The following is a 6569-nucleotide window of genomic DNA, read 5'->3' as shown; positions in this document are numbered from 1 at the left end:
TGTGTAGTTTTGAATTTGTCGGTATGATCCTATTGACCGCCATGTACCATGTAGACCGCACCTGCGATGGTAAGTGTGCGTCATGAATGTTTTCCCAGATCTTGGCCCAGTTGCAGTCTCTATACTTCACTTCTATTCTGTTGCGCGGCTTACTGTCCGTCAGGCAGCTGTAAAGTGCTTTGACCCGGTAAAGATCATTCTCAGGTATGTTGCTTTGAATATAGCTGTATTCGAGGAAAAAAGTACTAAAGTGGCTAAATGCAGTCGGGATGTGACTTACGTTTACCGGAGGCGTCATGCTGGCAGGTGCAATTTCATTGAGAAGGTGGGCCGTTAAGGAATTTGGTGATCGTTGCCATTGTTTATACATGTTGCTGATATATAATGCTTTCGCTTTGTGGTAAACATCTGTCAGATTTAGGCCGCCCTTTCCCAAGGGGAGCGTCAAAGTTGCAAATGGGACTTTGAAAATGTGTCCCCTACTGACAAAGTGTCCGAGCGCTGCAAGCATTCGTTGTGCGATGACCTTTGGTATTGGTAGGATTTGTGCGACATAATTCACTTTAGAAACAATGTAAGTATTGACTAAAAACACTCTTTGTATGGCGTTGAGATTTCGCAAATGATGTTGCCGTATGCCGGCCCGAATTTGTGCCAATAATTTTCGATAATCAAGAGCAGACGTGCAGCGGATGGTGCGCGTGTATTCAATGCCGAGACATTTAAATGTTGTCATTCTTTTTAGTGATTGGCTATTGCCAAGTTCGAGTCCTCTACCAAGTTCCATAATGCCAGACTTTTTACAGTTGACTTTCGCTCCTGATGCGGCTGCATAAGTGGATATCAGCTGAAACGCGCGTTCCAAATCTTCATCTTTCGTCACCACGAAACTGACGTCATCCGCAAATGCCTGGCATACGACCTTCTGGCCATGTATGCGTATTCCCGGAAGGTCTTGCGCCAGGGAGAACAGTAAGGGTTCAAGAGCAACTGCAAACAAGGCCATTGACATCGGGCAACCTTGTCGTACCGACCGAGCGATATTAATAGGTTTACTGAGTTGTCCGTTGAGACAGATCTTGGACGTACCGTTTCGCAGCAGGAGTGTAACAGTGTCAATAACTTTCCGTGGAAAGTTCATTGCTGCCATCGCGCACAGAAGATATGAGTGACTGATTTTATCGAATGCTTTCTCAAAATCTAACGAGACTAGAGCGCATCGCATGTCGCAAGCGGCGGCTGTAGCTATGATATCTCTATATGCACTTAACGTCTGCTGTATGTTTCTAGAGTTCCCAACGCTCGTCTGGTAGGCCCCCGTGACAGTACTAAGTACCGTACTGAATCGCTGCATCATGACCCGCGCGAATATCTTATAATCGGTATTAAGTAACGTAAGCGGTCGGAGATTGTCGACTGTCTTTCCCGCTGGGGTTTTGGGTACCAATACCACTATGCCTTCACAGAATTCCCTTAAGATATCACTTCCAGCCTTTAAGATATCATTACAGACCAAGGTCAACTTTGGAACTAAATGGTGACGAAAGGTTCGATAAAACTCAGCCGGTAATCCGTCGGGGCCAGGCGATTTATTCTGTAGGCTCCCTCGAATGGCGTCCTCTACTTCATCTTCAGTTATGACTGCAGCGAGGCCGTCTGCTTCTACCGTGGTCAATGTCGCAAAACGGCGTGCCAGAAGGACGTGCTGCGCCGCCATATCCACTGGGTGTTCCGTGAACTGTGCTGTGAAATGTTTGTAAATCTCGTTTCGTATGTCGCGCTGGTGGTTTAGGAATCGACCATCTGCAGTGTGCAGTTCTGTCAATATCTTTCTGCGCCCCCTTTTCTGTTCGCGAATAACATGGTACATTGATGTCGTTTCGTCCGGTACAGCGTTTTGCAGACGCGTCCTGACTTTACAGCCTTCCAATTGCTTCCGTTTAAGGGTTAGAATCGTAGCCTGTATTCTTTTAATATGCATACGATTTGCTATTACTGTTGCATCTTCTCGATATAAATCTCTCAAACACTGAAAGTAAAATTCCAGGGTTTGCTTCTGCCAGGCACATCGATCTCGGGAATAATTCTTCATCGCTTTTGTTAAGGCGGGTTTCGCACATTTTACCCACCACGTAATGGCAGAATCGTACGCGGGAAACTTTCGTTCGCAGGCTGCCCACGTATTGCGGAAGACTGTGTGACACCCGGGTTCTGGTAAACACGCTACATTTAGTTTCCAGGGTCCCCTTGCCCTGTACGTCCCTTGTTTGGCTAAATTGACGGTACATATATATGCCACATGATCAGTGAAGACAGTCGGCCATAGCTCAGCCTGCAAAACATGTTCCCTCATACTTGATAATGCGTAGATTCTATCGATGCGGCTAGCTGAGTGGCCAGTAACGTAAGTGAATCCGGGCCTGTCACCGTGTCGAAGCTCCCACGTGTCTATTAAATTCAACTCGTCAATGAGATTGCGAAGCTCGGCGGACGGATTGAAGTTCGGCGTCTGGTCTTTGGGACTGAGGACACAGTTAAAGTCACCAGCGAATATAAGTTGTTCCGAAGGTGGTGTAAAAAGTGGCACAATGTCATCTTTGAAAAACTCTGCTCTCTGTCGGCGTCTCCCAGAGCCGGATGGGGCGTAGAGATTGATAAATCTAGTAGTATCGATAGTAGTCGCTATACCTCTGCCAGACGCCAGGCGCTCGACATGTGACATCACTATCCCTTCCTTAGCCATGATCGCCGTCCCTGGATCAGAGCCATGTCCAGGATTAACGACGGCATGGTAGCCTGTGATACGGTCAAGGTTAATATTGGTCACTTCCTGCAGCATGATGAGATCAATATCAGCGGCATAGAGAAAATCTTGAATATTTGTTAAGTTTAGTGGGCTACTGATCGTATTGATGTTCAATGTCGCAATTCGGTAAGCTTGCAAGGACGGCATGAGAACAGAGATCTAGGTGACAATAAGCCGAGTATGGATGTTAATGGCGAACATCCTCTAAAAGAAGTCTACGTCATTAGCCACTGTGCCGACGCCGGCGGTAGCCGTTTGTTGCTGGTGGGACACATCAGCTTGAGCTTCCGATAACGGACTATCTGTACGCCGCCGATCCTTTACGAAATCATCTTCCCGACCACCCTCTTCCACGTCATCCGACCAATCACACACGAACCTGTCCGCTGGCAAACCGCAATCCGAGAGCTTGGATACGTCAGATACAGAGGTCTGATCCATTGCATCTGTTATCGCAGGGTCGCCGGAGGGTAATCGTCCGTGATCAGTGTCCGATTCGTCCGTCCGGGATTTTTTTGTCGTTTTGCTGGTTGCTGACGACGGTGGTTCAGTCTCTTCAGTCAGTTTCTGTCGTACGTGGTTCGCTTTTTCACGCAATATTGGCGCCTTTGCTTCTGCCCCTTGATGTGCTAGCCGGCGTTTCTTCTGTGATTTGGGAGACCGCGGGGGCTGGTGGCCAGCCAGCTCGTTCGACTCCACCCGGTCCACGTCGGACTTGTCGTCTCGAACCGGAACGCCCGCCGGAATACTTTCGGTGTCCGGTTGGTGCCCCTGCTGCGAGTGAGTATCGCCCCCCTTCGAGGTGTGTGAAGAAGGAACAGTTGGGACGTCGTTCGTATCCATCGGCGTGACGCCTTCCTGCACTTCGCGCAGACTCTCTAGCGGAACATCGAAACTAGGGTCCGAGGTAACGTTAGCCCGGGCGGCGGCGACGTATGATATAGGCAACGTAGACGTCGGGCCCTGCTGCTCACGCTCACCGGCCGGTATTTGCGCCACACGCCGTTGGACACATTGAGCACGGATATGTTCGGTGGAACCACAGCCCGCACAGGTTCTCGGCTGCCCATCATAAATCACAATGGCTCTGTAGCCACACACAGTGACGTAGGACGGAATGTGCTTCGACATATCAATCTTCACCTGCCGGACACCGTTTAACACCGGGAAAATGTGCATATTCGACCACTTTTCTGCCGTATTGCTGATGACCGTTCCATATTCCCTCAATTTGGCATTAATTTGATCAGCGGATATTTCAAAGGGTAATTCGAATATTCGAACAGTTCTGACTCCAAGACCGGCAAGCGAAACTCTGACATCACCAACATTGCCGTCAGAATGGTTAAACTTTAAAACTCCTCCACAAGATTGAATAACCTGCTTGCATTTCTCGGGCCTCAACAATTTTAGGTAGACCGTACTGCTGACGATAGAAAGGTGAATGCCAACCATATCATCAATAGTGATTTTCATAACATCTCTAATAAATAACTCAACTTCAAAGGACTTCGGTCGTGCATAGTGCGGGTCAAAACTCAATTTCAATGTGTCTTTCCGTATATGTGGATCCATTATAATCGATGGCAATTCATCAGTCCACACTACAACAACGCAGCAAAGCGCACACTTACCAAACAGCACGCGACCGCCACAGGCGAGAGCGTAAACAACCTGCGTCCGACCGCTACGGCCGCTGCCGGCTGACTGCCATTAGGCCACAGAGGCTGGCTGGCGCTAAGCTGGCGGTGTGCTCGCTCAAATCAACACTTGCCAAGTGTACCCTTCCAGATGCGCTACTCTACGTCTGCAGAGAGTCAGGACGTCGCATGAGCCTTTCCTGTGTGCCTGTACATACTCAGACGTATCGAAGTCCAGGCAACTACTTTCTGCTGGCAATTCTTATACCTGCCGTCTTAGGCTATTCCCTTTCTGAACTGTAAGTCCTGCACACAAGACAGGTAAGTGACTATTCATATGGGTCATACTGTTTACCAACAAGCAATTTAAAAATAGCGTTTCCTTTCACAGCGCCATCACGCTTTGAAACACTTCCGCTGCTAATAGGTCGATTGATAATGGCCGTCGTTTCGTTTTTGGTTGTCAGTAAGTGCGTATTTTCATATCGTCGTCATACCTGTGATACCTGTAAGCACTCAGAAACGCCAGCTTTCTCAACTATTACAGCTGTAACTGGTGAGAGTGATTTTGCCCCAGTGAGTAAAACGTGTACCTCTGGTGGGACTCGAACCCACAATCCCCGGTTTAGGAGACCGATGCCTTATCCATTAGGCCACAGAGGCTGACTGGCGCTAAGCTGGCGGTGTGCTCGCTCAAATCAACACTTGTCAAGTGTACCCTTCCAGATGCGCTACTCTACGTCTGCAGAGAGTCAGGACGTCGCATGAGCCTTTCCTGTGTGCCTGTACATACTCAGACGTATCGAAGTCCAGGCAACTACTTTCTGCTGGCAATTCTTATAACTGCCGTCTTAGGCTATTCCCTTTCTGAACTGTAAGTCCTGCACACAAGACAGGTAAGTGACTATTCATATGGGTCATACTGTTTACCAACAAGCAATTTAAAAATAGCGTTTCCTTTCACAGCGCCATCACGCTTTGAAACACTTCCGCTGCTAATAGGTCGATTGATAATGGCCGTCGTTTCGTTTTTGGTTGTCAGTAAGTGCGTATTTTCATATCGTCGTCATACCTGTGATACCTGTAAGCACTCAGAAACGCCAGCTTTCTCAACTATTACAGCTGCATGTGGTGAGAGTGATTTTGCCCCAGTGAGTAAAACGTGTACCTCTGGTGGGACTCGAACCCACAATCCCCGGTTTAGGAGACCGATGCCTTATCCATTTTTTTTTTATTTTTTTTTTCATAAGAAATTAATTTTTTTTCTACAAACACTAAATGAAATGCATCCTCTGCAAAAACAAAACAAAAAAAAAAAAAATTAAAATCATTGTAAAACAAATCATAAATGTAAAGGAACAGGGATACAGGGATGTTATTTTTATGTATTTATTTATTTTTCACTCTGTTAAAAGGAACATGTAGAGCATTTCATGGTATAGTTTGTGCATTATATATGGAGCGGTGAGAGAAACGTGAGGGTCGTCATCAGCTGTCAAATGTGCACACCGACTGCACCCGGCACCTCCCAACTGCGTGGGGGGTCGAGGAAGACTGCCTGAAGATAGTTGGCAAAGGTTTTCCGATAGTGTGACCATCTATGAACCTCATTGTGGGCTTGCTGCAAGAAATACCAAAAGTCGAGTCGCGACTTGGCAGCATCCCCATAGAGGTACGCGATCGTCCAACCTTTGACCCAGATGATCGAGTGTGATTTAGTCGCCGGAAAGTAGTCACTCTCCGGATGTAAGAAGGAAGCAGGTGTAATATGTTGCGGGGTCACACGGAGATAGCAAGCCACCATCTGTCTTCCTAGGAGCCATACCTCCTCCACCGCGATACAAGTTAAGCGGTGATGGTCGTCATCCACTTGGCGACATTTCGGGCATAGTGGAGTGTCCACCAGTCCAATTGCATGGAGTCGTTGGTTGGTGTTGAACTTTCCACAGGTGACAGAGAACCACAGTGCCCGAACGAAGGTAGGAAGGAATTTTTGGTGCACATGTCTCCAAATCTTCGGCCAATTCAACTTGGGGTGTTTGAGTTCAATGACATTACGACTTATCCGTCGTAGCAGCCAAACATAAAAATCCTTCGCGCATGGTGGTCTCGTGCGCGGAAGC

The 6569-nt window shown here is 47.7% G+C and overlaps 1 non-coding gene across 1 annotated transcript; it reads right to left on the bottom strand.

The window, feature by feature from the left end:
* Positions 1–5036: 5036 nt before the first annotated feature.
* Positions 5037–5109, bottom strand: Trnar-ccu. Its single transcript has one exon. It is a non-coding gene; the product is annotated as a tRNA-Arg (tRNA).
* Positions 5110–6569: the final 1460 nt, after the last annotated feature.

Source organism: Schistocerca piceifrons, chromosome 1 (genome assembly GCF_021461385.2).
Source record: "Schistocerca piceifrons isolate TAMUIC-IGC-003096 chromosome 1, iqSchPice1.1, whole genome shotgun sequence".
Lineage (NCBI taxonomy): Eukaryota > Metazoa > Arthropoda > Insecta > Orthoptera > Acrididae > Schistocerca > Schistocerca piceifrons.
Note: the sequence above shows the minus strand (reverse complement) of the source record. Positions and strands in the feature narration are given on the sequence as shown.